Source organism: Cajanus cajan, chromosome 8 (genome assembly GCF_000230855.2).
Source record: "Cajanus cajan strain Asha chromosome 8, NIPB_CcT2T_4, whole genome shotgun sequence".
Lineage (NCBI taxonomy): Eukaryota > Viridiplantae > Streptophyta > Magnoliopsida > Fabales > Fabaceae > Cajanus > Cajanus cajan.
Genome location: NC_138524.1, coordinates 47,480,364 through 47,506,478, shown reverse-complemented (window position 1 = coordinate 47,506,478; position 26,115 = coordinate 47,480,364). Strand labels below are relative to the sequence as shown.

Sequence of the window (26,115 nt, the reverse complement as noted above, 5' to 3'; positions counted from 1 at the left end):
TCATCTAGTAAAGGTAAACCTTACACCAAGTCTGTCGGGAATTCGAGTTCTAAAGTGAACAATCAAGAGTCTGCGCAACAAAGGAGCCAAGCTAGCCAAATTTCTAGAGGAGGGAGTGTGGGTTCTGTTCCACACAACAACTGCTTCAAATGTGGAAAGCCAGGGCATAGGGCAATTGAGTGTCGGATACCAAGAGCAATAACATGTTACAACTGTCAACAAAAGGGACACAAAGCTAATGAATGCCCCAATAACAAGAAAGGAACAACAGAGGTTGGAGGGAGCGCTATTAAACCTAGAGTGATAGGAAAGGTGTTTGCCTTGAGTGGTGCTGAAGCTACTCAATCCGAAGACTTAATCCAGTGTATGTGTTTCATCAATGGAACTCCTCTAATTGTTTTGTATGACTTTGGTGCGACTCACTCTTTTATATCACATGCGTGTGTGTCCAAATTAAAATTACCTGTTTCTTCCTTGTCTTTTGAATTAATAGTAGAGACACCAACTAGTGGTTCAATGTCTACTTCTGATGTCTGTTTAAAGTGTCCTTTGATTATTGATGGTAGAGATTTCATGGTTGACTTAATTTGTTTGCCTCTAAATTAGCTAGATGTTATTCTGGGTGTGGACTGGTTATCTTCCAATCATGTCCTTTTGAATTGTGCTGATAAAAACCCAAGAATACTCAGCAGGAGGGTTGAGGAATGTGTAAAAAGTCTGCGAGGACGTGCCAATGACGTCCTATTTATAGGATTGAGGCGCAATACGACCTGGGAGGTCAATACGGCCCGTACTGGGTTTTTGAACTACAGTACGGCCGTATTGATTTCACTACGGCCCGTACTGAGTTTTTTTGAACTATAGTACGGCCGTATTGAATTTGGTACGGCCGTACTGAAGTTCAAAAACATCAGTACGGCCGTATTGAGTTCACTACGGCCGTATTGCAGTTCAAATGGCTCAGTACGGCCGTACTGAACCTCTGGGAGGGTGTATTGAGCTCCAATCCTCGCACACCCTTATTCTAAGCTACTCTAAGACTTCTAGACCTACAAAGAATCATCCTAGGGTCTTCCAGGAGTCCTTCCAGCTGACTTTCCTTCGGTCTTCGAGAGTCTTTGAGTCTTATTTCCGACCCGGACAATTTTAGGGGTCTACAGCTGCCCCCCTTTACTTAGTCGAACGGCTTTTTGGTGTACCGGTTGACAAGTAAAGGAGTTGACCCAATTGTCCGGGGAGTAAGCCATCCTTCCGACTTGTAGTGTCTTCCGGTGGGAAAATTGTTGTGTGGCCTCTCCAGGTTGAGTATTAGTCGTCGCCTCTCCAGGCTCGTGCATACCTCGGTGTTTCTGACAACCTCGGTAGCGTGAGTTTGCCCTCTCCAGGGTCTGCATGCCTCCAAGTTTCTGACGATGTTGGCAGCTGCATACCTCCGTGTTTTTGACGACGAGGTAGCTGAGTATTAGTCGTCGCCTCTCCAGGCTCGTGCATACCTTGGTGTTTCTGACAACCTCAGTAGCGTGAGTTTGCCCTCTCCAGGGTGTGCATGCCTCCATGTTTCTGACGATGTTGGCAGCTGCGTACCTCCGTGTTTCTGACGACGGGGTAGCTGAGTATTAGTCGTCGCCTCTCCAGGCTCGTGCATACCTTGGTGTTTCTGACAACCTCGGTAGCTGCATACCTCCGTGTTTCTGACGACGGGGTAGCTGAGTATTAGTCGTCGCCTCTCCAGGCTCGTTGCATACCTCGGTGTTTCTGACAACCTCGGTAGCTGCATACCTCCGTGTTTCTGACGACGAGGTAGTTGAGTATTAGTCGTCGCCTCTCCAGGCTCGTGCATACCTCGGTGTTTCTGACAACCTCGGTAGCGTGAGTTTGCCCTCTCCAGGGTCTGCAGTTTGCCCTCCCCAGGGTTGCATGCCTCCGTGTTTCTGACGACGTTGGTAGCGTGAGTTTGCCCTCTCCAGGGTCTGCGGTTTGCCCTCCCCAGGGTTGCATACCCCCGTGCTTCTGGTCACTTTGGTAGCGTGAGTTTGCCCTCTCCAGGGATTTGAGATGATTTTGTCTCCACAGTCCACGATGCTGTTTCGACGGTTGTTTTCGATTTGGGTGCCGCTGAGGGCTGGATAACGCAGGGATCCATCTAGGGGATGTGCAGTTACTCATGGGTTCTTGTGTCCCAACTTTCCATTGCGTAGTTGGTGCCCACTGGGGAAATTCTGATTCCTTGGGGATGTAGACACAAAGATGCTCTTTCTGATGTGAGCGATGCCTTATGATTGGCTGACGTCCTTTCGACGTTTGTGGAGTATCCCGGTTATCCTTATTCGGGTGACTCTTTTTTTGATTTTCTGGTTTTGTTGCCTCTGCGTAGGCTGTTATCCGCTGGGGGATTCTGTCATTTTGATCTTTTCTGATTTTCCCTTTTTTTGAAGGAGTGCCTCTGAGTAGGCGAATGGGGATTGAGGATCTTGTGTATCCCAGAGTATTGTTTAGAAAGCCTCTGCAGGCTTAGCTTCACTCGTCGCTTGAGTTGGAAAGCCATCTTCCACTGAGGAAGTCTGAGTCTTTTGACTCGGATGCTCTGTTTGGATGATCATGCTTCCGTTGAGGAATCTTGCTGATCTTGCTCTGATAGCTTTCACTGGGAATTCGGCCCAAGAGTGCAAGCTGAGATATCTCTGGGGAGTATTATTTCGGCAAGCCTCTCCAGGCTCAGTTATTCTGTATTTTTTGAATTTTGCCTTTTCTCTTTTTTTGTCGATTTTGGCTTTTTTTTTCGGCATCGGAGGGATCTCAAACACACTCACAGATAAAGTATGCAGAGGATTGAAGATGTTGTTGATGTACAAAAGAATGGGCCAATACGGGCCGTATTGAATTCAATACGCCCGTATTGGTGTGGACGTTATGGCCAATGCTGCCGTATTCATTTCAGTACGCCCGTATTGAGTTGAAAATTTGTTCATAACCCTAATTTTAGTACGGGCGTACTGAACATGGTACGGGCGCATTGTTTTTTCTGAAGTTTATTTTTTTGTTTTTTGTTTTTTTGTTTTTTTGTTTTTTGTTTGTTTTTTCAATAAACAGAGAATAAGTGATCTTCCAGTACACCTATCATCTGTATGCATGTATGCGGTATGATGCACCTAATTCTATTTGATTTATTTTTCAAAAGAATTAACCGATGCGTTTCTTTGCTTGGATTTTGCCATTCCTCTTAGACGGGCTGTGCGCTGCCGATTTCTGTAACCGAGGAATGATGCGTGTTATATCGAGATTGGTGTCATCATCCCAGTGATCATTCCCTTCCTTTAGAAGATGTATTAAACTTCCTATTGACCACTATATCTCCATGTTTCCACTAGATTATTCTAAAATCGTTTGGGACAAGAGAAAAGAAGGGAAAGATATTTTTGTTCAAAAGTTTGTGTTTTAGAGGGGATTATTTATTGAAAATGGTTTTTGTAAGAATGGCTGGCCAAGGTAGGCTCATGTGTTTAGGCTTGTTTGATTAAACACTTATGAAGTTAAGAAAGTCTTGTTTATTGATGTTGTGATTCGACAACTTAGATAGTTTCCCTTGAACCTTTCTTTTTGGATTCAGCTCATGGTACCATCATGGATTTCTTTTGTTTTTTTGATAGCCCTTATTTTTGCCTAAAACACCCCTTTGTGGCGTCTCAGCGGACCTTTGTTTTTGTTCGTTTTTGCAACCCTAATTTTTGCCTAGGTCACCCTTTCGTGGGATTCCTAGCGGGTTCTTTGCTCTTATTTTTGCGCAGCCCCCTTTTTGGGTTTCCTGCCGAGCCTTTTTTTGTTTTTATGATTTTTGTTTTTAAAGGATTTCTTTTTTTATCCATGATGGCACTTGTCGAGGCCAAGGAATGGTGCTCCAAGTTGTCATACACACTTCCACATAAAAATGATGCGGGTTTATTGTTATTAAGACGATTTTAACCTCATTCATGCTTATTCAAACAGGGTTAAAATAATGTGGTCTAGAAATTTATTGCAAGCAAGAAAAGAAGCAATAAGAAATAATAAAGAACGATTTTATTATAATTATAGCGGAAACATGTTCCCTATCGAGGCTCGGGGGTCGGGCTGTCCCCGAGGAGTAATCTCTAACAGTCATCAGGTCTATACATCCCTATCGGAAGGAGAAGAGCACTTGATGACGACGACCGGCCTTGACGCTTGTGAACCGGCCTTCCTAAAGATCTGGCTTAAAGAACGTCGAGAAGGATCTTGGTTCCTCTTCGTCCTTTGATCTTTATCCTCGGATTCTTTATTTTCCTCGGTTTTTTTATTTTTTCTTTTTCTTTTCCTTTATTCTTGGGAGCTTTATCATGAAGATCTTCGGGAGTGTAGATCCTGCCACTCCTAGTCATGCCCCCAAGTCCAGCGATGTTAGAGATATCGCTGTCGGCAGAAGAATGGATGTCGTATATCCATGGCACAGCCTTATTCGATTCGTAGGGAAAAGGTCTTGGAGCAGTGATCCTTAACGGTGTCGGACCTTCCCCTTTATTCGTCTTGATTACCAACAACGGAGTTGATGTGCGTTCGCTTGGCGCGGTTGTTGGCTTACACTTAATAACAAACGGCGTGTGATCCATTCTGAACATACGCATCGGTTAATTCTTTCTTTTTATTAATGTTTATTAATGAATTACTAGGAGGGATGTATGCAAATGAATGACTATGAAATGCAAAGGCAATTGAAAGATTTCATAGATCTCAAAAATTCGATTTATTTAATCAAGGAAAGTGTACAACTTGTTATACAATGCTTTGAAGCAATTTTTTACAAAATGAGAAGAGCCGATAGAAACCCACAGGCGGGTTCATGTTTCTTCTCCATTCATCTTCGGCTTCCTCTACATGACGGGCCATTGCCTCAACTTCCGTATGGACTGCTTGGCTCATATCATCACTAATCTTTTGAGCGTCCTTCGCCTTTTGAATGTGGTAGTTGATCATGGCTTGCAGCTCATTAAGCTCGTCTTCGGCTCGATCCTTCTCCTCTTGGAGCTTAGCCATATGTGTTAGTCCTTCCTTTTCCTTCTTGCGAAAATCGGAAAGGCTTGCGGTTTGTTGTTGAGCAACTTCCCGCCATTGCTGCGCATCGGATCGAGTCAAGAGTAAGTCATCCTGCATGTACTTGATCAACTATGCCTGCCTTGCGTACTCGGCTTCAAGGTGTGCTATCTTTGCGTCAACATCTCGGAGTTGACTACTCGGTTCGACCTTTGGCATTTTGGATGCCCGAGTAGCCTTCTCATTAAGGTTAGCACACTCGTCCTTGAGCCGCTCTATCTCATGGTCTTTTTTCTTGCACTGCCTTTGTAGACCGTCAATGGCGAAACTAGATTCTTCGTTTTTCTCTTCAAGAACTCTCATCTGAGCTCCCATGATTTCCAGCTTCTTGGTCAAGGCATCGACTTGTTCTTGTAGCACCCTCCTTGTGACTGCGGTTGCGCAAGAGGTGGATGGTTGGGGCACCCCCCTCTCGCTCCTCCAAATCTCGTAGTCGGTGGAGACGGATACCCGAGGCTTTCCAAGCTCTCGATCTTCCTCGTAGATTGGTCTCTCCCACGCTCTAATGACAGCGTGCATGTCCCTCTGATGCTCGGAATCAAAGGAGAAACACAATCCTCCAAGCTCCTCTTTGGTAGGAACAATCTGAGTCCTCATAAGTTGTCTCATAGCCAATCTAGGTGAATAAGCTATGCAACCTCTGAGGCCCATCAAGGGTATGCTTGGGTAACTGCCGCATCTCATCAATACATTGCTCGGACGGAACCAAGGACAAACCCATGTGAAGTGCTCAATGCTCCACTGTTCCATCTCTTCCTTCCATTCGGAAGCATAACGGCGACATACGGGGATCTTTGAAAAACTCCTCAACGGATCGGGCAAAGTCCCCATGTGACTAGAGGCATAGAAGTGTGTGATGCTCCACACATATAATAAGGAGGTGCAACATCGGATAATCTTCCCTTGCTTCTGCTGAGACATGTTGACAGAAAGCAAGGTGTCGGCAAGAATGGCAGGCACGGGACTCTTCATGTGCACGTCCCATGCGAAGAAAGCATCCAGAGCGGCATGGTCCACTGTGTTAGCGTGAAAGGGGAATAGGATTGTCCCAAACACAGCTAACGCTAGAGTCTTGTTGAAAGCTGACCAATCTCCCTCACCAGCTAAGGAAGAAAGGTGATCCTCGATCATAGCGAGCTTCCAACCTTTGATACTGTCGTTCCCCACTAAGACAGATGATCGTGATGGTAGTTTGACTTGAGTAGCGACCCTCTCCACGGCCACATAATTACCATAAAAGACATAGACCCCTGCTGATTTGGGCCATCGCAGCATGAGCTCGTACTCCTCGAGAGTAGGAACTAAGTCAAACTGGGGGAACTCGAAGCAATGCAGATCGGGACTCCAAAAGTGAACCAATGCTCTCAGAAAGGCCGGATCCACACATATCTTCATCAAATCGAGGACTCGTCCATATGATTTCTCGAACTCAACATGAGCCTCACGTGGCATCAAAGAACAGAGGTGATCCAACCTCTCAGCACGGTATAATAAGAAGTCCACTTTCTTCAACTGCCCTTGCACTCCCCTAGATCCCTCCATGATCTACGATAAGAATGCATGATATGAGATGATGGCGTTGAATATGCATGCATTGTATTTTTTTCAACTAAGCATTATCATGTTTTCAGGATGTTCCTAAGATGATGCATGATATTGCTTGGTTTGGATAAATAATCTTTTTTTTTTTTTTTTTTTGGGTATTTTGTTTTTTTGTATTTTTTGGGTGAAAAGGGAAACTACCTATATGAATGTGATGAAGGTAGATGTTAACACCATGTAATGGAAGATTCTTATTCCTATTTATTCTTATTTTAAAGGGGAATGTTGTATGTTTAAAGATTGCAATGTATGCTCAAACAATGTCACATAAACAATGCACAAACAATTCACTCATCCACGAACAGTCACGAGCGAATCACGAGGTAGGGGTATCCTGCAGAAAAGTGCATATTCAAGGAGGTTCTAATTGTTCTCACTGGTCTGAGGCCCCCAAGGTGCCCCCATTATAGGGACCCAATTCCTCTCGTCGTAAGTCGATGGAAAGTTCCAACGCACTGTCGGAATTGAGTTCATGGTTATCACCTTGAGTGATGCTTTCCGACAACGGTCTACGGGCACCTATGGAGCCATTCGACAACCGGCCGTACTAACATCCACTCCCTATGGCTTTCCACTCATGCCCCCGGGTATAGAGGGAACTGTTGTGTGCAAAGGTTCGTGTGCAGTTTGTATTTCAAACAATTGCGAAAATTTAAACATTCAACAGTTATTAAAGCCAATTAGATAAAACATATTATCATACAAGCGAGGGGTAATGAAGTAATTTTGAACTATCATTTTAGAAATAATCCATCACTAAATGGGACTGACTCTCGAGGCTTCCCCAGTGGAGTCGCCATCTGTCGCCACCCGTCGAAACGGACGTTGGCATTCGCGACGATGGTTGGACTCTTTTTAAAGTTTGGAAAAATGATGGATTGTTAGAGCGACTTATTCTCAAACTGAGACCTCATCGAACTAACAATATTTATTAAATGATTCTCACCAACCTATGTTAATCCCAAACGGGACCCTCCATAGATTAGCGGTTTTCGTAAAAAGAAGGGTTCTTGGAGTCGCCACCAATATTTTACTCAAAACATTGGAAAAAGATATAAGGCAATTGATTTTCGTAAATCAACTTTGGCCATTACAACCAGAGTCGGGTAAGGGAGTCGGTTACGTGCGAGGAAGGTGTTAGCACCCCACAACGCCCCTTTCGGGTTCCCTATGACGGATTATTTCATAAATAACAGTGTAAAGTTACTAAATTACCCCTATTTATTAGAAACGATTATAGATAAAATATTTACATGACGAAAGCTCTAAACATGCAATGCAATAATCAAAAAGCAATAAATAAGAGCAGTAAAAGAAAGGATTTAGAAAGAAACCTTCGAAGCGGGCTTTTATATATTCAAAACGAAGTTTAGGAGGCTTTTTGGCGCTCCTTCCCACTACACGTCCGCTCGCTCCTTTCCCCTAAAGATAATTTTTACTATGGAAATCAAAGAGATTTCCCTTCGACTTGTTCGAATCTCAAGCTAATGGCTCATGACTCAAGAACTTCGTCGGATCGGCTCCCGGAGAGATATCTAGGGCAGAGAATAGCTCAAAAACCCAAGAATACTCAGTAGGAGGGTTGAGGAATGTGTAAAAAGTCTGTGAGGACGTGCCAATGACATCCTATTTATAGGATTGAGGCGCAATACGGCCTGGGAGGTCAATACGGCCCGTACTGGGTTTTTGAACTACAGTACGGCCGTATTGAATTTGGTACGGCCGTACTGAAGTTCAAAAACTTCAGTACGGCCGTATTGATTTCACTACGGCCCGTACTGAGTTTTTTTGAACTACAGTACGGCCGTATTGAATTTGGTACGGCCGTACTGAAGTTCAAAAACATCAGTACGGCCGTATTGAGTTCACTACGGCCGTATTGCAGTTCAAATGGCTCAGTACGGCCGTACTGAACCTCTGGGAGGGTGTATTGAGCTCCAATCCTCGCACACCCTTATTCTAAGCTACTCTAAGACTTCTAGACCTACAAAGAATCATCCTAGGGTCTTCCAGGAGTCCTTCCGGCTGACTTTCCTTCGGTCTTCGAGAGTCTTTGAGTCTTATTTCCGACCCAGACAATTTTAGGGGTCTACAGTTGTTAGCTTCTTTGAATTCTGAGAGTAATGTTTTGGTGAGTGAACTGCCTGTTGTGTATAACTTTTCGGATGTCTTCTCTGATGATATGTCTAGCTTACCACCTACAAGAGAAGTAGTGATGGAAATCTAATCCCCAAGGATCCCTTTGGAAGAAGTAAGACCAAGAAGGGTGAAGGTTGATCCAAGGAGGCTCACCCATGAAGGCCATTGGACCTTTGACTAGGTCCATGGTTAGGAAGCTAGAAAAGGCTTCTACAGAGGAGGTGCTTCTTAGACCTTTGCTCCTCATGAGCATTGATTATGATTCCTCTTATTAGTCTCTTGAGTTTCCATTGTACATACTTGTATAGTTGATTTCTTGTACTTTGTATATAGTAGATACTTGTATAGGTATATTTTTGCCTTTGTATTTGAGAGGCACTCTATTTCCTTTACTAGCTATTGTATATTGTTTCTAGGGTAGGTTACTTGGACACTTTGACTCCATTTAACCGAATCTAGAAATACACTCTTTTCTTAGTTTTCTAGTAGTAGGATTGGGAGTGGCATTAGCAAGCTAGAGAGTGTCACTAGCAAGCTAGAGAGTGTTACTAGCAATTGGGCCTAGAGGTGGGCCTAAGCAAAATTTTACTTATTGGACTCATTTTACTCCTAATTTTTCATAGATTTGATTTAGTTAGGTTCCATTCACATTGGATGAACCTAACTAAACCAAATCAACATTTTCAAAACCGGTTGGAGTAAAATAAAGTCCAAAGAGCCGCCCACCTTGGTTTGTGTTCACATTGGCCGAATTGCTTGTCTCCTCTCAAGCTTAGAAGCTTGAAGCACAAGCTTCTCCTTAGCTTGCTCTCCAAGCAAGCTAAGTGAGTAGCTTGCTCTCCAAGCCTCTAGACCATGGGTGGTTAGCTAGACCTTATCATGGTTCCTAGTGAACCATGGTTAAGGCTAGCTTGCTCTCCAAGCTTCCTACTCCTATATGCTTGTTTTCCTTTCATTGTAAGACACTTTTTGAGATATTGAGAATTATTTTCTAAAGATTACTCAAATTTCTCTCTTCTAAAAGTCCCTAAACCTCTTTGATATTCATTCAATTCTCTTATCCCTTCACTAGAAGAGTGTGGTGAGAATTGAAGAGACTTATCTCTTCATCAAGGAGTGGCATCTCTTGGGAGAGTTCTCCACCAAACCGTGGTGGTTCTAATCCTCCTCCATTGGAGACCTTAGCAAAGCTTAGGAAGAATTAAGGAGCTGAAGATCTAGGGAGGAACTTGAAGAGGATTCACATTAATCCGGATTCTCCAACAAGTTTTCCATCAAGTAGAGTTTTTCATAGACTTAGTACCAGGAACATGACCTATTTTTATTGCACCTTATAGGATGTCACCCGTAGAGTTAGTGGAGCTTAAGAAACAAATAGAAGAATTGTTGGAGAAGGGGCTTGTGAGGCCTAGTGTATCACCTTGGGGAGCACCCGTACTCTTAGTCAAGAAGAAGGATGGTAGCATGAGATTGTGCGTAGATTATCACCAGTTGAACAAGGTGACCATTAAGAATAAATATCCATTGCTTAGGATAGATGATCTTATGGACTAGTTGGTGGGTGCTTGTGTATTTAGTAAAATTAATCTTAGATCGGGGTACCATCAGATTAGAGTTAAGGGTGAGGATGTACCTAAGACAACATTTAGGACTCGTTATGGACACTGAGTATCTAGTAATGTCTTTTGGTGTGTCGAATGCTCCTGTAATTTTTATGGATTACATGAACCAAATTTTTCATCCGTACTTTGGATAAATTTGTAGTCGTCTTCATAGATGACATACTAGTTTATTCCAAGACTAAAGAGGAACATGAGGAACACTTAAAGGTAGTACTTCAAACCCTCAAAGAGACAACTTTATGCCAAGTTGTCTAAGTGTGACTTTTGGCTAGCGGAAGTGCGTTTCTTAGGACATGTGATTTCAAGTGGGGGTATAACAGTAGATCCATCTAAAGTTGAGGCGGTGCTTAAGTGGGAGACACCTAAGTCAGTTAGTGAGATTAGGAGCTTCCTTGGATTGACTGGATACTATAGAAGATTCATAGAAGGGTTCTCTAAGTTAGCATTACGCTTGACAAGTTTAACTAGGAAAGGAGTTGTGTTTGTATGGGATAGTAAATGTGAGAATAGTTTCCGAGCCCTTAAGGAGAAATTGACTAGTGCACTTGTTTTAGTGTTGCCTGACCTTAGTAAGACTTTTGTGGTTTATTGTGACGCTTCTAAGATGGGTTTGGGTGGAGTGTTAATGCAAGAAGGAAAGGTCGTATCTTATGCATCTAGGCAATTGAAAATACATGAGAATAATTACCCCACCCATGATCTTGAATTAGCAGCTGTGGTATTCACACTTAAGATTTGGAGACATTATTTGTATGGTTCAAAATTTGAGGTGTTTAGTGATCATAAGAGTCTTAGGTATTTATTTGACCAAAAGGAATTAAATATGAGGCAAATGAGATGGTTAGAGTTCCTTAAGGACTATGATTTTGATCTTAGTTATCATCCGGGAAAAGCTAATGTGGTGGCTGATGCTTTAAGTAGGAAATCTTTGCATTTGTCTTCTCTTATGATTAGGGAGATGGACCTTTTGGCTCAATTTAGAGACTTGAGTTTGACTGTGACCCCTAGTAGTGTGAGACTAGGTATGACTCGGGTGACTAGTGAGTTGTTGAGGGAAATTGGAGAAGCACAGTTAGTTGATTCATTTCTAGTGGTTAGACGTGATGCTATAGGACAAGGTATTGGAGGAGAATTTACCTTGGGTGTAGATGGATTGTTAAGACTTAAAGACCGAGTGTGAGTGCCTAGTGACCCTACACTTAGACGTTTGATCCTAGAGGAAGGTCATAGGAGCAAGCTTAGTTTTCAGCCAGGAGCAACTAAGATATATCAAGACCTTAGGAAGATATTTTGGTGGCCTAGGATAAAGAAAGATATAGCTGAATTTGTGAGTGCCTGTTTAGTGTGTCAGAAGGCTAAGATAGAACATCAGAAACCTTCAAGACTACTTCAGCCTTTGAGTATACCTAAGTGGAAGTGGGATAACATTTCTATGGATTTTGTAGTTGTTTTGCCTAGGACTAGGAGAGGGCATGATTCCATTTGGGTTATAGTTGATAGGTTGACTAAGAGTGCACATTTCTTACCTATTAACATTAGGTATTCTCTTAATAGATTGGCTAGACTGTATATTGATGAGATTGTGAGATTGCATGGGATACCATCTAGCATAGTGTTAGACAGAGACCCTAGATTCACCTCTAGGTTTTGGGAGAGCCTACAATGAGCTTTGGGGACCCAACTTTGACTTAGTTCAGCTTACCACCCTCAAACTGATGGTCAGACTGAGAGGACTATTCAATCTTTAGAGGATTTGCTTAGAGCCTGTGTGTTGGACCAAGGGGGTAGTTGGGATAGTCTTTTACCTTTGATAGAGTTTACCTATAATAATAGTTACCACTCTAGTATAGGTATGGCACCTTATGAAGCCTTGTATGGTAGGAGATGTAGGACCCTTTTGTGTTGGCGCGAGCCTGGTGATAATGTTATCTTAGGACCTGAGATTGTGCAACAAACCACTGGTAAGGTTAGATTGATACAAGAGAGGATGAGGACAGCTTAGAGTAGATATAAAAGTTATGCTGACAATAGGAGAAAGGACTTGGAATTTCAAGAAGGTGACCATGTGTTCTTGAAAGTCACTCCGTGGACTGGGGTTCGCAGGGCATTGAAATCCAGAAAACTTACTCCTTGATTTATTGGTCCTTTCCAAATTATAAAAAGAGTCGATAGTGTTGCCTACCAAATTGCTTTGCCTCCTAATCTGTCAAATCTCCATGATGTTTTCCACGTTTCCCAACTTCGAAAATACATCCATGATCCTTCGCATGTGATTGAGTCGGATCATCTTGAGGTTAAGGAGAACTTAACTGTGGAAGCTACCCTGGTGAGAGTTGAGGACTGAATGGTGAAGCAACTTAGGGGTAAGGAGATTCCTTTGGTGAAAGTTATTTGGGGAGGAGCTACACCTGAAAGTGCTACTTGGGAGCTAGAGGAGAAGATGAAAGCGTCATATCCATTTTTATTTGCTTCAGGTAATTTCGAGGAGGAAATTTTTAAAAGGAGGGGAGAATTGTAACACCCTAGTTTTTATTTCATTTTTATTTTATTTTAATTGAGGGTATTTTGGTAATTTTTATAAATGTATAGGGGTGATTTAGTAGCTTGGAACGGGCTGTTCCGGATTTGGAACGGGCTGTTCCGGATTTGGAACGGGCCATTCCAAACTACCAAAATGAATGTGAGTTTGTAGCCCAGAACCGGTCGTTCTCAAGTTGGAACGAGTTGTTTCGGACTAGTAAAACTGCTTATAATCCTAAATGGGAACGGGCTTGGAACGGGCTGTTTCCAAAATATGGCCGTTGTGAGTAATAAATGCACACCAGAACGGGCCGTTCTGGTTTGAGAACGGGCTGTTCTGGATGTGATTTTTACCCATGATTTAAAGGTCCAGAACGACCGTTCTGGATTTGGAACGGGCCGTTCCAGCGAAGCCTAATGCCTTTAAATTGAGCTCTCTACCACTCACAAAAAGTACACCTCTCATTTTCTGATTTCTTTTCTTTTGCTATCTCTTCTTTCCCTCTACTTTCAGCTTCAGACCGAGGGGAACCCAGCGAGGGAGACCAACCAGATCTTGTGTAGGTTCAGCTTCTACATATCAAGGTACGGGGGAAAAGGGGAACCCTTAGGATTATGAGTAATTTTATAATTATTTTTGTTTGGAGAATTATTGGCCTTATATGATTCTGTATGTATTTATGACTATTAATATATGATTAATTTGTAAAAAAGATGCTTTGGGAGAGAGAACGAAATTATAGAAAAGTGCCTGTAAGCTAGGTTTTGGAAAAATTGGATTATTTCTGTTTGAGGAATTGATGATCCCATTAGATTCTGTATATGTTGAGGATTAGAAATATATATTTAATTTGTAAGAATGATAATCTGAGAGAGAGAACGAAACTGTAGAAAAGTGCTTGTGAGTTAGGTTTTGGAATAATTGGGGGTTTTACCGTTTATGTTAAGATTATATTAAATTGGTAATTCCGTTGATTATTATATTAATTTGTGAATGTTATTCTTATATTACTTGATAAGAATTGATGATCTAGATGTGAATTGCTTGAGGGGTGTGTAAACCCTTATTTTGTTGGACTTATCTATTGTGTATGTGATATGGAATTGAGCTATGAGATGAGATGTTGTATGGATGTGATTATGATTGTCATGTGGTTCCTCACACATATGACCAGGGATGAGACAAACCTTGAGTAGTGATGCTTCAAGGACGAGCGTGCCCCTGGCATGGTGTGGGATGAGTGAGGCAATTAACACGCATCACTTATGTCAAATATGGCAGCCCTGACATAGGGTTAATTGCAAGACTTGTGTGGATTATAATGTGATTGTGGTTCCTCACACTAATGACCAGGGATGAGACGAACCTTGGGTAAGTGATGCTACAAGGATGAGCGTGCCCCTGGCATGGTGTGGGATGAGTGAGGCAATTAACCCATATCACTTGTGTCAGTTGTGGCGTGGCCTTGACATAGTGTTAATTGTAAGATTTATGTGAATTGTGATGGATTGATGTAATTGTGAATTGAGATGTGAAAATGACGAATGATTGATAAATTATGATATATATAAATGCTTGTAAATATGTTATTAAGTAATGAGTTATGATGAGATTACATTGTGGTGTGTTTGTATGTGCTTTGCATATAGATATTTTCTTTTCTCACCGTATAAATTGTAGATGTTTTAGGTGAGGAAGATCCGGCTACGAGTGGCATCTAGAATGCCAACAGTTGAATTGTGGGTATGCTCTGATATTGTGACATCGGGACAGAGGATTTTTAGGACATAGATTTTTATATGGATTTGGAATTGTAAATATTATTTTTGAAAACAATTTGTAAACTCTTGCGTTTCATTTTTATTATTGTGGTTATTGAAGAATAATTTTGAAGATTCTCATGTGAACTCTTTTACCGAAATTGAAAAATTTATTTGTAAGTTTTCATTATTAGAATATATGTGTTGGGGTAGTAAGGGTGTCACAAACCCCTTCATCCATCCATGGACCCAACAACTTGATTTAGGATATCTTATGACATTGTTGACATTTTAGTTTAGTTTTAGTTTGAAGGATTGTAGTACTTTCACCATTTAGATTTCTTAAGTTCTATTTTGAAGACTTTGAATACTTTAAGCTTTTGGATTAACTTTATATTTGTATTTTGAAGAATTTGATGTCATATATTAAAATTTAGTTCATGTATGTGATTATGATTGGGTTGTTGTTGGTTGCAATTGTATGTTTTTTATATACAAGTTTTATTGAATGGTAATATATGAATACAAATTGAACCAACAATTGTATAGTTTGTTAGCGACCAAAAAATTAGTCACTAAAACGGTCACTAAATCAATAACACGGTTATTATTTTGTGACCAATTTAGTGACCGAAATGATGCACTAGTACAAAAGGGGCCTTTTACGTCGGAAAAGGCTCCGACGTTAATACGGGAGACATAAATTTACGTCGTCTGTTAAAGATGACGTAAATTTACGTCGAAGATTCCTTGTGCCCGACGTAAAAAGGGGCTTTAAAAGGAGAAAAATGACGCAACAATTTACGTCGGACTAGACCATGTCCGACGTAAATTATTGCATTTTTTTATATTTTGGTTGTTTTTTAATATACCCAAAACCTGCATATATATAGTCGAGAATATAAAACAAACCAGGCAGTCCAAAATATAATACCTAAACCAGGCAGTCCAGAATAGAAATTTAAATTATATTTTAAAATTGAATGACAAACATTTTTCTCCACATGCATCACATTTATGCAGTGTCTAACATCTAGCTTGCACCAATAAGGAAGATTAAAGAATATTGATTGTTTCTTCCAGATATTTCTCTCAGTTGACTTCTTTTGCGTCTTTCCGAACACAATGTTAATGTTCTTCACTTGCTGATATACTTCTTCACCATTGCGCGGTGTCGAGGAAATTTCATCCTCCTGACATCCATTGAATGCTTTCTTCAATCTACGGTATGGATGACTACGAACAAGAAACTTACGATGCCTAGTGTACGCAGTCTTTTGCCCATGTTTCAATTGGGTATAACTTGTGTTTTCTTCACATATAGGACATGCATAATGACCCTTCACACTATACCCACTCAAGTTACCATATGCTGGAAAATCATTTATTGTGCAAAATAACATTGCACGCAAAGTAAATTTTTCTTCACGATATGCATCAAAGACCTCCACTCCTGTCTCCCACAACATTTTCAAGTCATCAATCAATGGACTAAGATACACATCTATTTCATTTCCTGGTTGTCGGGGTCCTGATATTATCATAGACAACATAATATCTTTTCTCTTCATGCATAGCCAAGGAGGCAAATTGTAAATGACCAACAAAACTGGCCATGAACTATGTTTACTACTTAAGTTCCCATAAGGATTCATGCCATCTGTAGCTAGACCAATTCTCAAGTTTCTTGACTCTGCACCAAATTCTGGAAATGTTTCATCAATCCTCTTTCATTGCGGAGAATCAGCTAGATGTCGAAGAAAATTATCACATTTCTACCATTTTCATGCCATGTGAGGTTTTTTGCATCCTCTTTAATGGCAAACAATCTTTTAAACCTAGGTATTATTGGCAAATACCATAACACCTTAGCAGGGGCCCCTCTATTTCTTCCTCACCACTACTTCCATCAGTTTTCTTTTTGAACCGCGACAATCCACATGTCGGACACACTTTCAGTGTAGAAAAATCATTTGTATACAATACGCAATCATTAGGGCACGCGTGTATCTTCTTATACTCTAAACCCATTGGACATAGTATCTTTTTTGCCTCATAGTTGCGATTAGGTAACGTGTTATCTTCTGGAAGCATCTCCTTCAACAACTCCAACAATTCTGTGACTTTTATCAGTCTAGCCATTTCTTGCTTTTAAACTAAACAATCTTAAAGTTGCTGATAATCTTGTAAACATACTGCATCCTGGGTACAATGGTTGCTCAAAATCATACTTTAAGGTATCATACACATGTGCTCTTTCAAAATTTTCTTCACCAACATCACGTATCATCTCTTCTAAATTATCATCCATCCCTTCAAAATTTTCAGTTGTTGACATTGTTAGAATGTCTAATATTTCTCCGTGTCATGTCCATACTGTATAACTCTTCACAATACCATATATAAACAGGTGATCACATATTTTCCCAACTTCCTGACGTATCTGATTCAAACAACGAACACATGGACAATAATATGCCCATTTGATGGGTTTCCCATTTTCTCTTGCAAACTGCAAGAACTCTTCAACTCCATTTCTGTACTCTTGACTAATGCGACTTGCATTCATCCAACTTCGATTCATTATCTATATATTAACACAAATTAACTATTGACTCAGTTATTCATAATTTTTTTAACCTAAACTACAACCCTAAAAAATCGATAGTAATTTCGTATAAAATCCATAAATATTTCTACTAATACGATGATAAACTGAAGGTCAATGCCTAAAAAGTCCCTCTTTAATGCATCTGGAACGGCCCGTACTGAAACCAGAACGGGCCGTTCCAGATACACAATAAACAAAGATTTATGCGTCTGGAACGGCCCGTTCTAAAATCAGAACGGCCCATTCCAGCTGCAATAATTCTTTGTTAATTGTTTATCTGGAACGGCCCGTTCTAAAACCAGAACGGCCCGTTCCAGATCAACAAAAAAAAAACAAATAAATCAAGCAGAACGGCCCGTTCTGGTTACAGAATAGGCCGTTCCAGATGAACATTTAACAGAAAATTCAGAAATTAATTCGTTTAAGAAAGTTACCTTACTTGTCGAATATGCAGAATCTTAGGCTTAGTCTGGAATGTGCAAACACACGAACTTACAACCTTAGAGATTGAGAGTTAGATGAGAGAAAACAAAGGGACGCGCGCGGGAAATGAAAAGAACGTTGGCATTTTAGTGACTAATTTACGTCGGACATTGGGGGGGTCCGACGTAAATTAGACAATCTACATCGGCCACATGTTCCTTCGACATAGATTGTCTAATTTACGTCGGACCCCCCAATGTCCGACGTAAATTAGTCAGTCCATATTTAAGGAACTGCCACCGCATTTTTATAACGTCAGGTTTACGTTTATCTGACATTAATTAGGTGACGTAAAAGCCTATTTTTGCACTAGTGATGGTATCTAATTTAGCCATCGAAGTTATGGTATCTAATTTAACGATTGAAATAATTAGTGGCTATTGAAAATTCAAATTTTCCACTGAAATAGCAACTGGAAAAATGTCTACTATTTAGCGACCAACAAAATCGGTCGCAAAATTACTAAGTTTAGCAATCGAACAATGCATTTGGTCTCCTTAATTGTCACCGAATATATCTAACTTAGCAACCAATATTTCGGCCGCTAAATTATTTATGTTGGCAACCAAATCATAATTTTGGTCGCTAATGAATTAGCAACTAGGGTTTTAGATACCACTTTGTGTTGGTCACTAAATTCGTTGCAAATATATTTAGCAACTGATTTCATACATTTGTGACCAATTTTGGCAGTCGCTAAATAGGACTTTTTTTGTAGTACCGCCTAGTTTAGATAGATCGCCAAGTAACCGAAATTGGTAAATACCTCCACCGCCAATAAACATGCGGTGGTGCCGAATTATTTCAACCACATAAGAAACAATTATTTCAATCAATTCAATCATAAACAATATTAAATCACAAACGTAGGGGTACTCATTATCTCTTTAGGAAATCACATAGAAACCCAAAGAGGCTTAGGGATAACTTCATTGTACCCTCAAATCTTACAAGTGTCTCACATATGAGACAATCACACTCCTTTTTTTGCCTTGGATGTCAATCTAATATGCAAAGGGTGTGGTTTCACGTATCCGAACACTACTCCTCAAGGTTCTCTGGTAGAGCTCCTTTGCTAGTTCTCTCTAAGAATCAAAAAGGAAAAATATAATACTGAAGTGTCTCCCCTCTAATCCCTCAAAATACTTACTATTCTTATTTGGCTAAAATATCAAGTTGAACTTTTAGAGTCCAAACCCAACACTTAACCCTAGAACTACACCCTCACAATCCAAATGAATCCGTATGTAAACATCTTTATTTATGTTAAAGTCCCAATTAACTAAATCTATTAAGAAGATAAAATAAATTACATTTTAAAGACGTTACATTAATTGTTTACTGTTGATTTCTTTTTAAAGTAAATACAATTATGGTAACCAATTATTTGTATATATAGATTGAATTAGGAATAAGAGAAATGGGAAAGTATTAAGAGGGTATATATGTAAATTTCCCTAGTTTGGATGAGAAAAAAAAAAGGGATAATGGCCAAAAAAATTTAGCCCCACTAAAACATCTTTCCTACCGTTGATACTATGTAATGGGATAAATTTTACAATGCAAAGCTACTATTCCCTGCTCCGGTGTCTTTGCTGTCATAGGTAAAGTTATGGTAATGGTCTTACGATTATTATTCGTCTTTATTTTTTTTTTTAAAAAAACTTTTTATATAACAAAATAATTGAAAATAAATTCACTTACTTTATTTTTTCTTAATTTCATTTCATCCAAGTAATATAAAATTTCACTTAAAATCTAATTTCTTTTCTTTCTAATTCTTTCCTTTTCATTTTTTTCTTCCAATCTCAACTCTTATCCAAACAAAGCGTAAGTGTAGAACAAATAAAGCACAAGATGTGACAAAGTTGGAAAATGTGCTAGAGTTTATAAGAATGTCATTAAATTAAACTTGAGGTCTCAGCCGCCATCCACTCAAGATGATATATCCAACAATAATACTATCATAATAAAGTAATGGAAACATGCATTTTTATTAACTTATAATGCAACAATGTTACATTACATTATTGGGTGAAAAATAGAAATCGAGCTTGAACAGCTTTTATGTTGAAGTAAACTTACGGATGTTTGGCTGAAACCTAAAGATTTTCCTTTTCACATTTCTCTCACATGTGTGTCATCAAGACTTATTAACCTATAACCAAACATGAGTAAACATACACTTAGGTTTCATTTGATCCTTAAGCACCACCTTTAAGAAAGGGCTAGTCAGTATAATAACCAACAACTGGATCATGAGTGTAGAAGGTGTCCCTATTCTTGTTGAGTGGTGCATCAATTTCAAATCTCTTAGGCAAGTTTGGATTAGCCAAAAACAAACGACTATAAGCAACAAGATTTGTTTTTCCTTCAACCACAGCCCTATTACCTTCTTCTCTATCATACCCTCCAGCAACAATGAAAGTTCCATTAAAAGCCTTCTTCATTGGTGCTAGAGTGTAAGGACTTTCCCTATTCACTCCAGAAACGTCCCACCGTGGCTTAACCATGTGGCAATAAAGCAAAGTATGTTTGCTAAGAGATTTGGCCATGTGGAGACCCAATTCTTGAGGGTTTGAGTCACTGCATTCATTGTAGTCCGAAAAGGGTGACAATCTCATTCCTACTCTATTTGCCCCAATTTCTTCAACAACAGCTTTAACAACTTCTAACGCAAAGCGACAACGGTTCTCTAAGGATCCACCATGTTCGTCTTTTTTGTCGTTAACTTGATCTTTCAAAAACTGGTCAATAAGAAAACCATGTGCCGCATGAATCTCAACTCCATCAAACCCTACAACCGCAAAGTGGTTAGGAATTGAAGACCTTCCAAAATCGCAGTTTTAAATCTCCACTATCATAATAAAGTTCAACACCACTCATGTATATTAATTAATAAGCTGTGTGTGCCCACGTGTATATGTCGTTAAAAAATTATTAACGTTTAAATTATAAATCAAAATAATTAACAATTAAGTGTATTGATAACTATTAATAATTCATGACCTTTAGATTATAAGTGGAAATAATTATAATTAGGAGATAATTTGTGTAAATCAATTATGAGATAAGGAATGTGTATACGTGATGGTCTTCACATAAAAGTGAGGATAGTAATGATTATGATATCAATAACAATTATCTTGACAAAGATTATAGTAGTGACTACTAGGTATGTATGTACATGATGGAAGCTACATAATAGTAACAATGATAAAGTAATGATAATGATAATAGTGGTTACGTTGGATATGGTGGTGGTGGTAGCTAGCTTGCATTGTTGCTTTGAAGATATACATGTGTTGGTGATTTACCTGCTTTCATAGCATTTCCTTGCAGCAAGTCTGAACTCGTTGACAATATGAGGAATTTCATCTGTCCTTAATGGCCTTGGTTCGATGCCATTACTTTTCGGTGTCAATGGCTTGTTAGTCAATGATATTGGAGCCTGCCCATTTGCCTCAAAACTTTTCGGTGTCAATGGCTTGTTGGTCGATGACATTGGAGCTTGACCATTTGCCTTAAAACCTGCAAAAAGAATTAATGAATATATGATCAATTATATTCTCTTATTGACAAGAAATAGTAATTCAAAATAGATAATATTATACAATTTATGCATGAAAATGTCATCAAGTTAGTTATGTACCTGGATCTGAAACCCTTCCAGCATGAAAAATTTGGCAGAAGAATATACCACCTTTGGCATGAACAGCATCCACAACGGGTTTCTGTTAATGCAGTAAAATTTTTCATTTAGTTTTTACTGCTATAATTAATTATGGTTGCTTGCATTAGTGGGTAAAGTTCTGCTGTAATTATGTTTGCTTAGTTCAGTAGATAATATCTTGTTAGGTTTCTGATTTTATGCAAATCTACACACTTAATGATGGTGGGAACGTGTGTTTTACTGACAGCATTTATGGGCTCTATGTATGGCTGTCATTTTTCATGTATTTGCCTTATATATGAATGAAAAACAAGCAGAATGGTATGGTTGTTCAGCAAATACGAAATTGCTCTGTTCCCTAACCTTTCCTCTTCTCTGTTTTATGGTTTGTATGGTTTTTTATGTTTTATGCTTCCGCTGCCCATTGCTTGTCTTAACAGTGGTATCGAGAGCATTGTTCTTATAGGCTGTGGGTCTGAAAAAAATTGAGAGGAGAGATTAAACACTTGTGAGTGAGTGATAAAATGGCTTTGGGGAATAATGGTGTATTTGCTGTTCCTCAATTTTCTGGGGGAAACTATCACATATGGATTGTCAAAATGAGATCATGTTTGAAGTCTTTTGGCTTATGGGAGTATGTAGATCAAGATAAGGAAGTTCCACCATTGAGGGCTAATCCTACCATAGCTCAAATAAAGCAACATGAGGAGGAGACTTTGAAGAAGGAAAAAACTGTCTCATGTTTACATTCAGCTTTGACAGATGATGTTTTTACAAGCATTATGCATTTGGAAACAGCAAAACAAATATGGGACGAGTTGAACGAAAGGTATGCCGGTGATGAACGGGTGAGATCCATCAAACTATTGACTCTTAAAAGAGAGTTTGAAATGCTGAAAATGAAGGAAAGTGAATCAGTCAAGGAGTACACTTCAAAGCTGTCTCACTTGGTGAACCAAATGAGATTGTATGGAGAGGTGGTCCATGACCACAAGGTAGTCGAAAAAATGCTGATCAGTCTACCCGTAAAATTTGAAGCCAAAGTTGCTGCCATTGAAGAGTCATGTGATCTTAATTAGAAACTAACCATTTCCGAAATGGTCAGTAAATTGCAAGCTCATGAGCAAAGATTCTCCATGAGAATGGATGATGTAACTGAAGGTGCATTTCAAGCAAGACACAAGGGAAAGCAAGCTGGTCAGAAAAATCAAAAGAAGCAAAATTATAAAACAGCTGGTGACCAAAAGGGGAAAACCAAGATGGATGGGAGTAGTGAATCTACAGCAAACAATCATTTTCCTCCTTGTTCTACATGCAAAAGAACAAATCACTTGTCGAAAGATTGTTGGTATATATAAGGGGAAGCCTCAAATCCAATGTAACATTTGCAAGAAGTGGGGACATAGAGAAAGGTATTGCAGATCCAGGCAGAACCAATCTCAACCATAACATGCACATCAAGTTAACTTCACCGATCAGCAACTCCAAGATGAAGAACACTTGTTTATGGCTGCTCAAACAAGTAGTTCAGGTTCAAATGATGTATGGTATGTTGATAGTGGGTGCACAAACCACATGGCGAGGGACTCAAGTCTTTTTACTACTTTGGATAGGGCTGTCCAAACCAAAGTTAAGCTTGGAAATGGAGATATTGTACAAGCTGAAGGAAGAGGTACTGTTTCTGTTCACACTAGCAAAGGTCCTAAATTTATTCATGATGTTTTATTTATTCCTGATTTGGATCAGAATTTGCTAAGTGTTGCTCAACTAATGAAGAGAGGATATTCTCTTTCATTTAAAAACAATGGTTGTATCATATTGGATTCAAATGATTCTGAAGTTATTAAGGTTGAAATGTGTGATAATAGCTTTCCAATCAGTTTGAATCAAGTGAATGAATCAGCTCTTGTTTCCAAACATGATGATTCTGTTTTATGGCACAAAAGATATGGTCACTTTAATATGGGTGCTTTGAAATTTTTGCAAACTCATGATATGGTGAGAGACATGCCTATGATGGGTATTATTGATGATTTATGTGATGCTTGTCAATTGGGAAAAATGCATAGAAAGTCTTTTTCAACAACAAATGTCACACGAGCAAAAGAAAAATTGGAGCTTATTCACACTGATTTGTGTGGTCCAATGAGTGTTCCTTCTCTTAGCCAAAGCAAATATTTTCTTCTGTTTATTGATGATTTGACAAGAATGACATGGGTGTATTTTTTATCAAGCAAAGCTCAAACTTATGATGTCTTTAAAAAGTTTAGAGCCATGGTGGAGTCTCAAAGTGGCTGCAAAATTAAAATGTTGAGATCTGACAATGGGAAGGAGTATACATCTAATGAGTTTAATGCATTTTGTGAAGATATGGGCATTGTTCATCAATTGACAGTAAGTTATACTCCTGAACAAAATGGAGTTTCTGAGAGAAAAAATAGAACAGTTATGGAGATGGCAAGATGTTTAATTGCTGAAAAGAAATTGCCAAAATGTTTTTGGGCTGAAGCTGTTTATACAGCCGTGTATCTTTTAAATAGGCTGCCAACAAGAGCTGTTCAAGAGAAAACACCAATTGAAGCTTGGAATGGAGTGAAGCCCACTTCCAAACAACTGAAGATTTTTGGATCTATTTGTTATACTCATGTTGCAGCAGCAAAAAGATCCAAATTAGATGACAAAGCTGAAATGGGGATTTTCTTAGGCTATGCTGCAAACTCCAAAGGTTACCGGGTGTACAATATGAGGTCAAAACAGATTGTGATCAGCAGGGATATTCAAATTGATGAGAATGCATACTGGAATTGGGAAAATAATGAAGTTCAAAGGAGCACAAAAACAGAACAGTTGACAACCAATTTCGACCGGGAGCAAGTTGCAAATGAGAATAAAAATCAGATTGCTGAATCTGATTCTTCTATGCTAAAGTCCAAGTCTTTGGCTGAAATTTATGAAAAATGCAACTTTGTTGTAAGTGAGCCTTCTTGTTTTGAAGAGGCTTCAATGCATGAAGAATGGAAAGATGCAATGAAGGAGGAGCTGGCCATGATTAACAAAAATGGCACTTGGGAACTTACTTCAAAGCCCAAGGACAAACATGTGATTGGCGTCAAATGGGTTTATAGAACAAAATTAAATCCAGATGGTTCCATCCACAAGCACAAAGCAAGGCTTGTTGTGAAGGGGTATTCTCAAATGGCTGGAGTCGATTATGGTGATACATTTGCGCCGGTTGCTAGGCATGAAACAATTAGATTAATTGTTGCATTAGCGGCTCAATATGGATGGAAAATCTTTCACTTGGATGTTAAATCTGTTTTTTTAAATGGAGTGTTGCAAGAAGAAATATATGTTGAACAGCCTGATGGTTTTATTGTTGCAGGTCATGAAGAAAAAGTTTATAGGCTTCATAAAGCCTTGTATGGGCTGAAACAAGCTCCAAGAGCTTGGTACAGCAGAATTGATTCTCATTTTCTGCAAAATAATTTCAGGAGGAGCCAAAATGAGCCTACTCTTTATGTGAAAGATTGTGGCAATGGAAAGAAAATTTTGGTTTCTCTTTATGTTGATGATTTGTTGATTACAGGTGATGATGTTGATGAAATTGAAAAGTTTAAAATCAGCATGTTGCAGGTTTTTGAAATGACAGATCTTGGAATGATGAGGTATTTTTTGGGGATGGAAGTGCATCAGATTGATGATGGAATTTTTCTCTCACAGAAAAAGTATGCAAATGACTTGCTGAAAAAATTCAAATTGGAAAATTGTAATCCTGTTTCAACTCCACTTGCTGTCAACGAAAAGCTCTCCAAGGCTGATGGTGATACAAAGGCAGATGTGACTCAATATAGAAGTTTGGTTGGTAGTCTTCTTTATTTGACTGCAACCAGACCAGATTTGATGTTCTGCAGTAGTTTACTTTCAAGGTTCATGCATTCACCAAGTTTAACACACTTTGGTGTAGGCAAAAGAGTGTTGAGATACTTGAAAGGTACTGCTGACTTTGGCATTTGGTATAGCAAAAGTGATGGAAAGGTTGAAGGTTTTGTTGATAGTGATTGGGCTGGATCTATTGATGACTCTAAGAGCACAACAGGATATGTTTTTTCACTTGGTAGTGGAGTATTTTTATGGAACTCTAAGAAGCAAGATGTGGTTGCTCAATCCTCTACCGAGGCTGAATATGTAGCTGCAGCAGCAGCCTCAAATCAAGCTATATGGGTCAGGAAAGTCTTGACAGATTTGAGTCATGTGCAAATGGAACCTACTGTGCTATGGTGTGATAACAAGTCAGCCATTTCAATTGCTAAAAATTCAATTCAACATGGAAGAACCAAGCATATCAATGTCAAATTTCATGCTATAAGGGAAGCTGAGAAGAATGGAGATGTTCAGTTGATGTATTGCAAGTCCGAGGAGCAATTGGCAGACATACTCACTAAGGCCCTTCCAAGTGCTAAGTTTAATGAGCTAAGAAGCAAGTTAGGAGTCCTTAAGAAAAGTTTTAAGGAGGAGTGTTAATGTAGTAAAACTTTTCATTTAGTTTTTACTGCTATAATTAATTATGGTTGCTTGCATTAGTGGGTAAAGTTCTGCTGTAA

General features: G+C 39.4%; 1 pseudogene; it reads right to left on the bottom strand.

The window, feature by feature from the left end:
* Positions 1-19,353: 19,353 nt before the first annotated feature.
* The window catches only part of LOC109793159 (putative 12-oxophytodienoate reductase 11), a 43,685-nt pseudogene continuing 36,923 nt past the window's right edge, over positions 19,354-26,115 (bottom strand).